The sequence below is a fragment of the Giraffa tippelskirchi genome, chromosome 10, assembly GCF_054371585.1.
Source record: "Giraffa tippelskirchi isolate mGirTip1 chromosome 10, T2T-mGirTip1v1.2.pri, whole genome shotgun sequence".
Lineage (NCBI taxonomy): Eukaryota > Metazoa > Chordata > Mammalia > Artiodactyla > Giraffidae > Giraffa > Giraffa tippelskirchi.
Window position 1 is genome coordinate 44,883,979 of NC_137284.1, and position 16,032 is coordinate 44,900,010.

The following is a 16,032-nucleotide window of genomic DNA, read 5'->3' on the forward strand; positions in this document are numbered from 1 at the left end:
TGGCTGCAGACGGAGTTCCTGCGAAGAGGACACCATCCGGAGTGCCTTCCATCTGGAGAGGAGGACAGCCCTCTGTGTCTCCTCACCTCTCTGTTTGGTGTAAATTGTCCAGGGAGTTCATTGCTTGCCCAAGGACATGGTCTCAACATGCCAGAAAGAAGCGTTAGTGGAAAGTTCAGAAGTGCCAATCAACAAGCCCCATCACTCTCCCAGCAAATACCAGATCAAATAATTGTCCCTTAGCAAAGAGAATTAGTGATTACAGAGATTACATTTCACATTCTAGGCTGCTTCCCCAAGGAAATGGTTCTGTCAGTAAAAATTATGTGATGTGCACAACCCTGTGCTAAGCTTAGAGCAAGGGGGCCTTATTTATTTGACCTCATTGGAAAATGGTGTCCCACCCAAAGGGGAGAAGTCTTGACAACTGAAACCTATACCTCAAAGGACTTCTTTTTTATTTATCCCAATAATATCTTTTTTATTGAAGTACAGCTGATTTACAATATTATGCTGGCTTCATAACAATATATATGCATATTATTTTTCAGATATTTTTCCATTATAGATTATTACAGTATATTATAGTTCCCTGGGCTGTATGGTAGGTCCTAGCTGTTTATCTGTTTTATATCTAGTAGTGTATATCTATTTATTCCAAATTTCTAAGTTTTCTCTCCCCTTGCTTTTCCCTTTGGTAACCATAAGTTGGTTTTCTATGTCTGTGAGTTCATTCCTGGCTTGTAAATAAGTTTATTTGTTTCATTTTCTTAGATTCTACACATAAGCTATATCATATGATATTTGCATTTCTCTGTCTGTATTACTTCACTTAGTATAATAATTTCTAGAACCATCCACTTAAACCACCATTGCTTTGAGTGGCATTATTTTATTTTTCTTTATGGCTGAGTGGTTTTCCATTGTATATATGTATTGTTGATTTGTCTTCATTACTGATGTACTGTGTGTCAGTGGACACTTAGGTTGCTTCTGTGTCTTGACTGTTGTAAATGGCACTGCTGTGAACATCGGGGTCCATATATCCTTTCAAATTAGACTTTTCTCTGGATGTATGCCCCAGAGTGGAATGGTTAGAGTATATGGCAGCTTTGTTTTCAGTTTTTCAGGAAACCTCCATACTGTTCTCCCTAATGTCTGCACCAATTTTCATTCCTACCAACAGTATAAGACGGTTCCCTTTTCTCAACACCTTCTCCAGGATTTATCAAAACACTTCTTTTGATTGCAAGCTTTTCTATAGTACACAACACTCTCCTGTGCCTTTCACAGTTGACCTTGACCCACAGCCCATCCACGATCGCATTGGCTACCATGAAGCAGCTCTCGTGATGCCTTTGTGGTCGAGTGCTGACTCTTACCATGTGATGCCGACCCCCTGACATGTGTGCCTTTTGACCTCTTACACCTTTCTTCTTCCAGAGCTGTCTTCTTTACCTCTTATTCCTTACTGTTATTTCTTGTTGTCAGAATCTGTTGGGATACTGAAATTGTGCCTAAATAGGAACACGTAGATAGACCCTTGTCTTAGGGGCTTGGTGGGTCAGAAGGTAAAGAACCTGCCTGAAATTCAGGAGACCTATGTTTGATCCCTGGGTTGGGAAGATCCCTTGGAGACAGGAATGTCTACCCACTTCAGTATTCTTGCCTAGAGAATTCCATAGACAAAGGAGCCTGGAGAGCTACAATCCCATGGTGGGAGTCCATGGGGTTGCAAAGAGTTGAACATGACTGAGTGATTAACACGTTCACAGACCCTTAGTGTGGCCCAAGCATCCTCTGCTCCAATTTGTGTGCCTGAATTTCTGATAACTCCTGACCTGCAGCTGCATTTGAGATAGTCAAGGTTGCTGCTGTCAAGGTAGTTAGAAGCCAGTGGCGGAGAGAAAATGCACATTTCTACAGATGAAATAGAACATGCATGTTCATGAGAAAGTGCCTAGTCATGATAGTAGGTGCACTGGGAATTCAGATTAGATGAGAAACCTTAGAGAAGACTTCATAGAATAAGAGAAGCTTTAGCTAGACCTCAAAGAACCACTTAGAGTTGGCATATCCCCTCCCTCATGCATCCACTCCTTCATGCACTTGTTCAGTAAATATTAATGGAGTGAGACTGTATACCAGGTTGTGTTAAAGGAGCACAAGATATAGTATATAAGCCATACAAGGTTCTCATGGAACATGTATGTGAGAGTGGAAAGACAATAAAAAGAAAAGAAACAAGAGCACGTGAGAGGGTAATAACTGCTGGAGACAAATAAGATGGAGAAATAGGAACCTTCTGATAGACACAGAGCAGGGAAGGTCTCAGGGGCTGCATCGGAGAATGCCCGGGGTGGGGGGCGGGGGTGCAGGAGCCCTGAGCGCGGGCCCTCTCAGCAACACCATGGGCCAGAGGGGCGGCTGTGAGGTGGGACAGGGGCAGGTAGGGAGGGCATCAGAGAAGGAGGTGGACAGGGCACAGAGGAGTCTGGGTCTCATTACAAGGGCAACACAAAACCGGGAGGAGGTTTCTAGTGGTGAGTGATGGGAACCAACTGTTTTTGCAAGGCTGCCTGGATCCTGTGAGGAGAAGAAGGTTGAGATGCGGCAGGAGGGGAGGTGAACGTAACACAGGCAAAAGCATTCCAGGCAGCGTCTGTGAAAGAAGAAGCATAGAGTGCAAGGGGTGTGTGTGAGAGAGAGGGGAGGGGGGAAATGTGCGGGGAGATGGTCTGAGAAGAGTGGCGGTGAAGGATGTAAAGCTGGAGGGAGGGGCACTCGTATGTGGAATCTTCAAATGGAATCTATTACATATGGTATAAACTTCTGTAGCTGAGAAGGCTACACTTCTGTGTTTATCCTTCTGCAAAACAGCTTAGAGTTGGTATTCACACCATTAGTGCCAAGGCTTGATTGCCTCTGAGAGTTCACATAGAAGAAATTGCACCGAGCCCAGTTTCTTATTCCAAAATAACTCATCCTGAAATTGCTGGCATGTGCGCTCTGAGAATGTGGGGCTTTGCAAGACAAACCTGGGCCGATTCCAGCCAGGTATTTAGAGTACACTTGGTTCTGCTTCTCTCTCTGTAAGAATAAGCAGAGCTGACATTTCCTGAGCGTATACCATGTGCAAGGCACAGTCCTCCTAGCTGATGTGTATTCCCTTATTTAAGATTCCCATACCTTTTTATCTCACTTTTGCACAGCACACTGGGGTGGTTCGATTGTTCAAGGTGGCAGATAACGAGAGATGGAGTCAGGATTTGAACTCCGGCCACTCGTCTTCTGAGTCCCTGCCTTTCACCACCCTGCCTCCCCCAGGCTTTATGTTCTGGCTCAGACGCTCAGGGACTCAAGTGCAGATGAAGCACATGCTACCTCTAAGAGGCACAGACCAACTGCCACTTGGTACTCCTGGCTTGCAATGCAGCCCGACCCTCATCTGTTTGTTTTCTTCTTAATTAAACAGCTTCTGGAATCTCCTCCAACCCCAAAGCAGCTTCTTCCTTGATAGAAGGATAGTAGATATCTAATACTTGACTTATTAAAAAGAAGAAGAACAGAGTACAAGGTTTGTGAGCTCTTGAACAAAAGATTCAGTAGATCCAGGGTTGGTGGGAATTTTCATTTCATTTAATTGTTGGCTCTGCCAGGTGTCAGCCAAAAAAATAAAAATAATCATCCTGGCAGCTTCGACATGCTTTTCAACAAAGATTTACTAGCCCTGTGCTGTAAGGAAGGTTCATATTGCGAAGATTTCATTACTTTCAGTGTGAATACTGTGAGACAAGGTGATAAATCCTTTACCTCAGACCTTACTAATCAGAATTAATGTACAGAAGTCTTGTTGTAATGGCTGATGCTTTCTCCATAACTCTTGAACTTTGGTAAGCTCCGCTAGGCTTCCAGGCCATCAGTGAGAATGGCAGGCTCTCTTCAACTCTCTGGTGTTGCCCAATCCACCCCTGGTACCTGTGCCTGTCACATGCCGTCTTGGGAAAAGCATTTCCAGGATCACGCAGTTCCGCAGTGACTTTTGCTTTCCTTCCAGAGGACTATAATGTATATGAATGAGTTCAGCCAAGTTTGCAACTCATCAAAGTCTCCACGATAGGAGAATAATGTTTGTTCACCTAAATTCTCAAGGTTAATCGCTTGGCCATTTCAGTTAAAAATTTTTGCTTTGTATCAGAGCCCCATAAAATAAACCTGCACCTCAGTTTCAACAAGAAATGGGATTTCAGAAGTTTTACATTGCTCATAAAGGGATAAATTCCATTTAAATCTTTAGATATTTAGATTGCATTAAAAAATTTTTTTTCCACTCAAAGTCCTTACTAGGGTCTGCCTCTGTCCCAGTAATTTCTGTGCCCTCAAGATCTCACCTTATATTTGGATTTTCACAGCACCGAACACCAAGTTTTGTAGGTAATAGGTGTCTATGATATGTTTGTGAAATTGAACAGTTCACCAGCTTGCACTTAAATAACTAGCATTTTCTACCAAAAAGAAGCATAATGTATGCTTTTATGATATATTTTTTTTCCTGACTTTGGCCCATTCCAAATTCTCTGCTTTCACATGTACCACATTCTTATATTCTGCATCCTGATAACAAACAAAAAATACATATTTAACCTTGCCCTTAATGCTCAGTCTGAAATACCCTCCCTGGGACTGCCCTGGTGGTCCAGAGCTTAAGATTTCACCTCCCAGTGCATGGAGTGTGAAGGAAAATGCTGGTCGGGGGGCTAAGACCCCCCATGACTCGAGGCCAGAATACCAACATATGAACAACAGAAGTCATATTGTAACAGATTCAACGAAGACTTTAAAAGTGGCCCTTTAAAAGTAAAGTATCTTCCCAGCTACTTATATATAAAATGCTTATTTCCCCATGTAGAGGAGAAGAGTTTTCATTTGCAGGGAAATGGATGTCATATATGTGTTTCCTTGAGGGTCCTCCCGGTATTTGTGTGTGTTTTGTTCTGTAAATGTGACCGTCCGCTGTGCTGATGAGTTTTCAGTATTCCCACCCAGAGGGGGAGATCCCTGAGAGTGTATCTCCCAGGGTAACATTGCTAAACGAATAGGGAAATATTAAAAAAAATACATTATGTAAAACCACATGTTAATATAGACAGACCAGTTTGCTGGTAAGGATTATTTTCTCCCTTTTTATTATGAATTTGTGCTTGAGGAGTGCAGAATAACCTTGTAAACTTAATTATATTCAATTGTACTTTAATATCTTCTACATCTCCAGCACCAGGCTGGGAATCACAAAGAAATAAATGACACAAGCATTGACCTCTTTCAGAGGTGTTTAGTTTATCATCCTCCCTAGGTGTCCTCCAATCCCAGTCTTACCCCCAAACCAAACTGTGCTGTACCTCATGACCAATCACTGCTCCCAGAGGATTTTCCTTCCACTGTTGAAGCTTAGAGATTTTGGCATTCATTGCTCTTTAGTAATACTTGCTTACCCAGCATCATCTTCCTCTGTTCCCAGCAGCAGCTCTGGACTCCGGGGGCGGGTCTCTGGCTCCGGCCTCCTTCCCTGCATGGCACCCCCAGTCCTCAGAAAAGGTAGGGAGGTGGGGACTTGCAGGAATGCTTGGGGCACAGGGTTCCAGGTCAGCCAGGCCTGAGCTCAAATGTAGGCTCAGATATCCACCAGCTGAGAGTCCACGAGCAAAGCATTTCCACATTTTGAACATGTGATTCCTCATCTGTAAATATAATGCCTCCTGCAAGCTGTTTATAAAGAAGGCAGTGAGGTCAACGTGCACAGCCTCAGACAGGGCGCCTGGCCCGCAGCCTGCGCTCAGGGCCTGGAGCTCTGACAGGACTGGGCACGTCCTGTGAAACGCATTAGCCCAGTGCCTCCAGGATCATAAATAAATCCCCTTCCAACTGCCTTCTGCAGAATTCCCGCGGAGAAGGCAATGGCACCCCACTCCAGTACTCTTGCCTGGAAAATCCCATGGATGGAGGAGCCTGGTAGGCTACAGTCCATGGGGTCGCTAAGAGTTGGACACGACTGAGCGACTTTCACTTTTCCCTTTCATGCACTGGAGAAGGACATGGCAACCCATTCCAGTATTCTTGCCTGGAGAATCCTAGGGATGGCAGAGCCTGGTGGGCTGCCGTCTATGGGGTCGCACAGAGTCGGACACGACTGAAGCGACTTAGCAGCAGCAGCAGCAGCAGAATTCCCGAGCAGCAGAAGCCTACATCATGTCTCTTTTTGAAGTCTCACACCCACCTAGTCTTGACAGACAAGAGGGGCTTGACAAAGAAATCGGCTCTTGTCTAGGTGACAGAAGCGGGCCGGCTTTCAGGTTTAGATCATCGACAGAGTGTGTGTCAAGGAAGGGTGTCCCGGCGTGCCGGGGGGCCATGCTTCTCTGATGTGCAGGGTGGGCTGGGCAGTGACTGGGCGCGATGGGCCCTCATCTCGCGGTATTTGCCAAGTGCTGACTCTTACCCAGCTGTGGGCACGGCCCTGCAGAGCAGTGATGGGCAAGAAAGCCTGATCTCCGCCCCCAGACAGGTATCAAGTGTGGGACAAGACGCTTCAATAAACGCGCATTAGCCCCGAGCACCCTGTATCATGCATTGGACCTGGACTGGCGATTCGTTTCACATATGATAATTTACATGCTTCCATGCCAGTCTCCCATATCATTCCGCCCTCGCCCTCTCCTATAGAGTCCATAATACTGTTCTATTTATCTGTCTCTCTTTTGATGTCTCGCATACAGGGTTATCTTTACCGATTGACTAAATACCATATATATGTGTTAGTATGGCTGGTGCACGGGGATGCCCCGGAGGGATGGGATGGAGAGGGAGGTGGAAGGAGGGTTCTGGAAGGGGAAAACATGTACACCCATGGTGGATTCATGTCAATGTATAGCAAAACAAATACAATATTGTAAAGTTAAAAAATAGAAAATAAACTAATTAAAAAAAAAAAAAGAACACTGAGGATCTTTCCCCTCCCAAAAAATAAATAAATGCGCATTAGTAAATACTGGGAAAGAAGAGGGCACTGTGAAAAAAAATAAAGGGAGAGAGCTTTCTCCCGAAATTGCTCCCTGGAAATGCAAAGAAATCCCCTCTGGATCTACAAATGGCATAATAATAGTTGAAACGACTTATAGGTCACTACTTCGTGTCCTTTTACAAATCACAAAAATTAAACCTTGCAAAAAATTAAACTTCACAGTAATACACTGAAATAGCTACTATTATCCCGTTTTTACAAATGAGAAACTGAAACTCAGGAAGAGTCATTCTTACCCATGTCAACTCTAATGAAGGCCAGACCTGGACTGGCACCAAGATAGTCTGGTGACTTGTGCAGTGCTTCTTGCCTGGGTCCCTTTGCCCCATTGCCTAAAAGCATCAGCTTTCAGAACGGGTGACCAGCCAGTAAATTCAGTGAACACAGAATATCATCTTTTCACTGAAAACTTATGTTCTCTCCTCATTTACAAGCTGGATGAGTTAGCTGTGTGGTGAAGTGTCTGCTTTTTCCCTCCTTAGGCCGTCAACAACTGGTGACTGAATCCCAGGCCTCAGCCCCTCCAGTTTGCTACTTACTCTTTAAAGTCAAGAAAGCCTCAGTGTTTTATCAGCCCAGCAAGTTAGGAGGTTTCTGTGACTGCAGTGTTCAAGCATCGTAATTTTGTCCCAAGAGTTTCTTTTTTTTTTTTCCAAGAGTTTCTTAATGAGGTCTTTTTTTTTTAGTTCAGTTCAGTTCAGTTCAGTCACTCAGTCGTGTCCGACTCTTTGCGATCCCATGAATCGCAGCACACCAGGCCTCCCTGTCCATCACCAACTCCCGGAGTTTACCCAAACCCATGTCATTTAATTACTAAGCAGAGGATTCTGTTCCCATTCCGGATGAAGCCACATCCTCCCTTCCAAGCCCACCCAGCCTGCATCATCCCTCCTCCTCCCAGGACAAGAGGGCAGTCTGCATGTCCTCCCAAGAACATGCTCCTCTAGGTGAGGGGCCCGGCACGCCTGAGACCCTGGGTGCCGCCTGGGCCGCCCGCCTGCAGGAGGGGTGGGCTGCTTCCACCCTCTGCCTGCTCTTCCCAGCTCACCAGGGGACGTGCATCTCCACACGCTGAAGATGATAACAGCAACAATGAAAGCACTTTTCATTTGTTGAGTAAAGCACTGTGCCCGTCACTCTAACGGCTTCATGTGTGTGGTTTCATTTAATCTTCACCGGTTTTCTGAGGTCTCCATTATTCAGTCACATTTGCAAGTTGAGGAAACTGAAACTCAAGATGGTCAACTGATTTGCTCATGACTCAAACCTGCTGCTGTTGCTGCTTAGTCACTCAGCCGTATCAGACTCTGCGACCCCGTGGACCGTAGCCCACCAGGCTCTTCTGCCCATGGGATTCTCCAGGCAGGAACACTGGAGATGGCTGCCATTTCCTCCTCCAGACCCGGGGATCAAACATGCGTCTCCACGTCTCCTGCGTTGACAGGCAGATGCTTTACCACTAGTGCTACCTCAGAAGCCAGACCCAACCCTGGCTCTGTCTCATCCCCACCTGATTCTTAATGAGTTTCTGTGGACTTTGGAGCAGATGTGGGTGGGAAGTACCCATCCCTCCCTCCCTTTTCTTATCATTTGGTTCACTGTCGGTGTCCCTACCCAACAAAGACAGGGATGCGGGAAAATGGGGATGTCGCAGTAACTCGAATGCATTGTTGGATTACAGAGCAGCTGGGCAGCTTTCTACATCTTCATCCTCTGTTCTAAGCCACCCGCCATCAGCAATGAAGACCTGTCACCTAACCACACCATACCACTTGTGACCTCAGTTTTCGCCTGAGTAGTCTATTGTAGCATCTGTATCCTTGATTGGGAGCCCACTTGGTATTTTTGGTAGAAGTGAATTTCTGTGATGCTTAGAAATTTTTGTTGGTGATCGGTATAAGTGCTCACTGGAATTTACTTGATGAAAATTTTCCCCGTGGAGACCCATCATTTCTCATATAATCTCTCACCTCTTCCTGTACCGCCTTCGAAGAAGGGTAGGGTGGATGCTGACAGAGGAGACTAAGAGAGGGGGAAAATGACCAGCTCCAGCAGCTAGCTGTCATCCATGTGATCAAAGAAACATGGCAGCAATTACACTGATTTTTAAAATTAACTTCTAGAGACATTTTCATACAACAGTTTGTTAGTAACAGGATATTGTGTCTCCTTGGGGAATTTTATCTGTTTTTCTCCACTGTTTTCAAACCAGCTTAGAAACAAATGTTTAGGAATTTCGTGCATATATGAAGAGATAATTATAGTTTTGCTGTTCAGTCTGTAAACAAATTAACCAGGCAGGACTATATTTTAAGCATGTATTTAACAATTACAATGTTGTTAATTACAATTGAACAATTCAATGTTGATCATCCTCTTGAATGCCATGGGATTAAAATCACCCCCATATTTCATGTATTATCATAAACTTTTCTTGGCATGTAAGTCACATTAGTAAAAAATTATTATTAATCTCTCATTTACATTTTCTCACTTCTCAATTTTCCATTTTAAAGATGATTTACTTTTTTTGCTGATTGATTTGTGAGTCACGTTCTATATATACCTGTGAGTAAATACATGTATGTGTTTGGTCACCCTTAATATTACTGGTTTCCAGTCTCCATAGCCCTGTCCAATTTCCTTTATACCGAGAAGACTCTGGACCAGCATCTCTCATATCTACCTAAATTCCCTTAGATATGTGGTCCAGTAAACAAAGAATTCCTTTCACTTTGGAACATTTATCTTTTTCACCTCAAAATGAAATACCATGACATCTAACTTTGTGGTTGAGGTTTTAAGTGTGTTCAGGAAATTAAACACTGGGATGCCTGCAGGAGCCATAAGATAATGATACATGGATGATAAGTGTAACAAATTTCACATATATCTGAAGGAGCTGAGTCATCACTGCCTTTTTTCTGTGAACAAATACCAATTCCCTGATCTTAAAAATCTTCAAACGTTAAGTTAATGCATTTTATTTCCATTTCCAGTGAGTTGTTTGAGGCACTATTACACACATGACTTCTGATAGGTTTTATATTACCGGGATATTGATACTTGCCAACACTCAGTTAATTTACTTTTCATTTTCAGCTCCTTACAGAATGATATGCTGTTAGTTGTTACTTTTCAATCTGTGTTCACGCTTTCATATTGCAATTACTCAGCTTTTAATAGAAAACGAAATGGAAAAATCCTGCTTGGGTGTGAAATATGTGAATTTGCAGGTTACATATTTTCTGTCTGTGTCTTCTTTTTGCATCCTATCTCAAAACTTCTCCAGTCTACCTCTCTCTCCTGACAGCATCCTGAAAGAGGATATAGGTTTTCAATCAGGCTAGCTGATTGCATAGGAGCATTCCTGGGTAATTTTGCCTGCAAGATTCAGGGAATTAGCAACAACAACAAAAAAACACAACTTGATAGCAAGATAATGATCTTTGTGAAAATACAGTCCTGAGTTCATGAATTAAAAACAACTTGTATCTAACTGGGCAGTGTGCTTGCTGCCTAGGGAACAGCATCTCAGCCAGAGAAGGTGGAAGTAACCACAGAGAGCCAGCCAGCCAGAGAACACTGGGAACCTCCCCTTTGCAGAAGCTTTGAAAAGTCTGGAAGTAAACGGTTGCATGGACCAGGCTTCCGGAGGCTACAACTTTGTGACACAGAGCAAGGAAAGGAAAGCATTAAATGGAAACCTTTCCCAGAGATATCTCCTAATTTTTTACTTTTGTGTCTGAGGTTTAGAAATGCCACTGTTTATAACATAGCTGTTTCGCTTTGCCTATATTTTGAGCAGATGTATCCTTGTGCACTTACTGAGCAAAAGGCCCTTGCTTCCCCACTGGTCCTTATTTATTTGTGATTACTGAATAATTAACTGTGGGTCCTTGGGTTCTCAGAACTGGAATGCGCTGTGTACAGCGCTTGTTTCTGTACAAGTGGCCTGTCTCTGCCACTTCCATAGCAGAAATGAACGTTTAAGTAACTCCTTGGGCTTCCCTGGTGGTTCAGATGGTAAAGAATCTGCCTGCAATGCAGGAGACCCAGGTTTGATGGCTGGGTAGGGAAGATCCCCTGGAAAAGGAAATGGCAACCCACTCCATTATTCTGTTTGGAAAATTCTACAAACAGAGGAGTTTGGCAGGCTACAGTCCCTGGGGTCACAAAGAGACAAGACTGAGACACCAACATTTTGGTAATAATAGCGAAGCATTTACAGAAGCATCAAGTGGTTGCCTGAGAGTTTCTGGTTCATATTTAGTGTAAATATAGGTGAAAACCTGTTTGGAATTTGTAGGTTGCTCCATGTATATGCTTTGTGTGTATCTGAGGGTGTGTGTATATTTGAGGTGAAGCACACGATCCCCGATAGAACCTGAATCTGGATTTGCTTTGTGTGTTCATGAAAAAAAATGCACCAAAACCTCAATCTAGCTCAGATACTGTCTGAGTGACCTGGTGGCCAAAACAATATATTTTGATATCAAAGATTGTTTGGGGATTATAAAACAAAGCTAGAGATGAGATACAAAAGTGAAAACCAGTGATTATGACAGTTGTAAATAAAAGTCCACTGGGAAGAGAGACCCTGCGTCCAAGGTAAGAGAAACCCAGGTAAGATGGTAGGCACTGAGAGAGGGCATCAGAGGGCAGACAGACTGAAACCACAATCACAGACAACTAGCCAATCTGATCACATGGACCACAGCCTTGTCTAACTCAGTGAAACTAAGCCATGCCGTGTGGGGCCACCCAAGACGGATGGGTCATGGTGGAGAGGTCTGACAGAATGTGGTCCACTGGAGAAAGGAATGGCAAACCACTTCAGTATTCTTGCCTTGAGAACCCCATGAACCGTATGAAAAGGCAAAAAGATAGGACACTGAAAGATAAACTCCCCAGGTCAGTAGGTGCCCAATATGCTACTGCAGATCAGTGGAGAAATAACTCCAAAAAGAATGATGGGATGGAGCCAAAGCAAAAACAACACCCAGCTGTGGATGTGACTGGTGATAGAAGCAAAGTTCAATGCTGTGAAGATCAATATTGCATGGGAACCTGGAATGTTAGGTCCATGAATCAAGGCAAATTGGAAGTGGTCAAACAGGAGATGGCAAGAGTGAACATCGACATTCTAGGAATCAGTGAACTAAGATGGACTGAAATTTAATTCAGATGACCATTATATCTACTACTGTGGGCAAGAATCCCTTAGAAGAAATGGAGTAGCCATCATAGTCAACAAAAGAGTCTGAAATGCAGTACTTGGATGCAATCTCAAGAATTATCTGTTTGTTTCCAAGGCAAACCATTCAATATCATGGTAATTCAAGTTTATGTCCTGACCAATAATGCTGAAGAAGCTGAAGTTGAACAGTTCTATGAAGACCTACAAGACCTTCTAGAACTAACACCCAAAAAAGATGTCCTTTTCATTATAGGGGACTGAAATGCAAAAGTATGAAGTCAACACACACGTGGAGTAACAGGCAAATTTGACCTTGGAGTACAGAATGAAGCAGGGCAAAGGCTAATAGAGTTCTGCCGAGAGAACGCACTGGTCATAGCAAACACCCTCTTCCAACAACACAAGAGAAGACTCTACATATGGACATCACCAGATGGTCGACAACGAAATCAGATTGATTATATTCTTTGCAGCCAAAGATGGAGAAGCTCTATACAGTCAGCAAAAACAAGACTGGGAGCTGACTGGGGCTCAGATCACAAACTCCTTATTGCCAAATTCAGACTGAAATTGAAGAAAGTGGAGAAAACCACTAGACCACTCAGGTGTGGCCTAAATTAAATCCCTTATGACTATACAGTAGAAGTGGGAAATAGATTTAAGGGACTAGATCTGATAGAGAGTGCCTGATGAACTATGGATGGAGGTTCGTGACATTATACAGGAGACAGGGATCAAGACCATCCTCAGGAAAAAGAAATCCAAAAAAGCAAAATGGCTGTCTGAGGAGGCCTTACAAATAGCTGTGAAAAGAAGGGAAGTGAAAAGCAAAGCAGAAAAGGAAAGACATACCCATCTGGATGCAGAGTTCCAAAGAATAATAAGGAGAGATAAGAAAGCCTTCCTCTGTGATCAGTGCAAAGAAATAGAGGAAAACAATAGAATGGGAAAGACTAGAGATCTCTTCAAGAAAATTAGACATACCAAGGGAACATTTCATGAAAAGATGGGCTCAATAAAGGACAGAAATGGTAGGGACCTAACAGAAGCAGAAGATATTAAGAAGAGGTGGCAAGACTACACAGAAGAACTGTACAAAAAAGATCTTGATGACCCAGATAATCATGATGGTGTGATCACTCACCTAGAGCCAGACATCCTGGAGTGCGAAGTCAAGTGGGCCTTAGGAAGCATCACTATGAAGAAAGCTAGTGGAGATGATAGAATTCTAGTTGAGCTATTTCAAATCTTGAAAGATGACACTGTGAAAGTGCTGCACTCAATATGCCAGCAAATCTGGAAAACTCAGCAGTGGCCACAGGACTGGAAAAGTTCAGTTTTCATTCCAATCCCAAAGAAAGGCAATGCCAAAGAATGCTCAAACTACCGCAAAATTGCACTCATCTCACATGCTAGTAAAGTAATGCTCCAAATTCTCCAAGCCAAGCTTCAGCAATACGTGAACCGTGAAATTCCAGATGTTCAAGCTGGTTTTAGAAAAGGCAGAGGAACCAGAGATCAAATTGCCAACATCAGCTGGATCATCGAAAAAGCAAGAGAGTTCCAGAAAAACATCTACCTCTGCTTTATTCACTATGCCAAAGCCTTTGACTCTGTGGATCACAATAAACAGTGGAAAATTCTGAAAGAGATGGGCATACCAGACCACCTGACTTGCCTCTTGAGAAAACTGTATGCAGGTCAGGAAGCAACAGTTAGAACTGGACATGGAACAACAGACTGGTTCCAAATAGGAAAAGGAGTACATCAAGGCTGTATATTGTCACCCTGCTTATTCAACTTATGTGCAGAGTACATCATGAGAAACACTGGGCTGGAAGAAGCACAAGCTGGAATCAAGATTGCCAGGAGAGATATCAATAACGTCAGATATGCAGATGCCACCACCCTTATGGCAGAAATTGAAGAGGAACTAAAGAGCCTCTTGATGAAAGTGAAAGAGGAGAGTGAAAAAGTTGGCTGAAGGCTCAACATTCAGAAAACCAAGATCATGTCATCTGGTCCCATCACTTCATGGCAGACAGATGGGCAAACAATGGAAAGGGTGACTGACTTTATTTTTCTGGGCTCCAAAATCACTGCAGATGGTGACTGCAGCCATGAAATTAAAAGACGCTTACTCCTTGAAAGGAAAATTATGACCAACCTAGACAGCATATTAAAAAGCAGAGACATTACTTTGTCAGCAAGGGTCTAGTCAAGGCTATGGTTTTTCCAGTAGTCATGTATGGATGTGAGAGTTGGACTATAAAGGAAGCTGAAGAATTGATGCTTTTGAACTGTGTTGTTGGAGAAGACTCTTGAGAGTCCCTTGGACTGCAAGTAGATCCAACCAGTCCATCCTAAAGGAGATCAGTGCTGAGTGTTCATTGGAAGGACTGATGTTGAAGCTGAAACTCCAATGCTTTCGCCACCTGATGCGAAGAGCTGACTCATTGGAAAAGACCCTGATGCTGGGAAAGATTGAGGGCTGGAGGAGAAGAGGACGACAGAGTATGAGATGGCTGGATGTCATCATCGACTCGAGGGGCATGGGCTTGGGTGGACTCCAGGAGTTGGTAATGGACAGGGAGGCCTGGCGTGCTGCGGTTCATGGGGTCACAAAGAGTCAGACATGACTGAGCGACTGAACTGAACTGAACTGTCTTAAATAAACTTACGGTTATCAAAGGGGAAAGGGGATAAATTAGGATTTGGGATTAGCAGATGCAAACTGCTGCTGCTGCTGAGTCGCTTCAGTCATGTCCGACTCTTCGCGACCCCATGGACTGCAGCCTACCAGGCTCTTCTGTCCATGGCATTTTCCAGGCAAGAGTACTGGAGTGGGGTGCCATTGCCTTCCCCGAGATGCAAATTACTATATACAAAATAAATAAACAAGTCCTACTGTACAGGGAACTATATTCAGTACCTTATAATAAATCATAATGGAAACGAATATGAAAAAGAATATATAATGTATATATAACTGAATCACTTTGCTATATGCCTGAAACTAACACAACATTGTAAATCAACTACACTTCAATAAAATTTTTTTTAAACTTTTCAATCATCTTGTGGCTAAAAGAGCAGACTGGATGGATGTTGTGTGTGTGTGTGTGTGTGCATATCTACAATTTAAACACATCTTTTCCTATTGACACTATTTCAGTTCCATTGTACAAAGGGACCTGGAAGATGTATCATTTCTCAATCTCTGGGTTCAGACATTGAATAATTGACATTGAACTACTTACAATTGGCAGACTAAAGTTGTCTTTCTTTGTTAGTAACTGAAACAAAGAAATTTTTAGTAAGTTTGAAATGTCGATAATTCTAGAAATGATTTTCCAGTCAGCCTTCACCTTTTTCTACATTAATAATGCATCTTTAAGCAGATTCCTTTTGAAATTTTTCTGTACTTAGATAAACTTTATTAAGTCAATATTAAGTGAAATTTTGAGCTAATTTAATTTTGATTGAGCTCTCATTTACTATTGCATTGGTATAAAGGATTGGTAACTAAATTAAAATAGTACAGTAAATTAGCAGTAAAATCTATACTAGAAGGAATTTTTTAGTCACCCTTACATTAGACATTTACTAAGCATCTAGTCTATGCACAGGTTTTGTCACATTATTGTTAAAGACACTGTCTTTTTAATTTTTGTTTTTTAGATACTGGTGGGGCTCTGCAGAGTAATTCTAATGAGCTCTACCTTGGTCCTTAAAACAAGTTTGTGTTAGCTCT

General features: G+C 43.0%; 1 protein-coding gene and 1 long non-coding RNA gene across 3 annotated transcripts in view; one reads left to right on the forward strand and one right to left on the reverse strand.

Annotated features, from left to right (window-relative positions):
* Positions 1–16,032, forward strand: part of FAT3 (FAT atypical cadherin 3) — a 787,529-nt gene that overhangs the window by 419,494 nt on the left and 352,003 nt on the right. The gene's annotated exons all lie outside the window — the stretch shown is intronic.
* Positions 1–16,032, reverse strand: part of LOC145522338 (uncharacterized) — a 38,170-nt gene that overhangs the window by 4,950 nt on the left and 17,188 nt on the right. The window contains exon 2 of one of the 2 annotated variants that reach the window (XR_014065987.1): positions 1,383–1,517. The exons of the other annotated variant lie outside the window; for it this stretch is intronic. This is a non-coding gene — a long non-coding RNA (uncharacterized LOC145522338). The remainder of the gene's footprint in view (positions 1–1,382; positions 1,518–16,032) is intronic. 2 annotated transcript variants of the gene reach the window in all.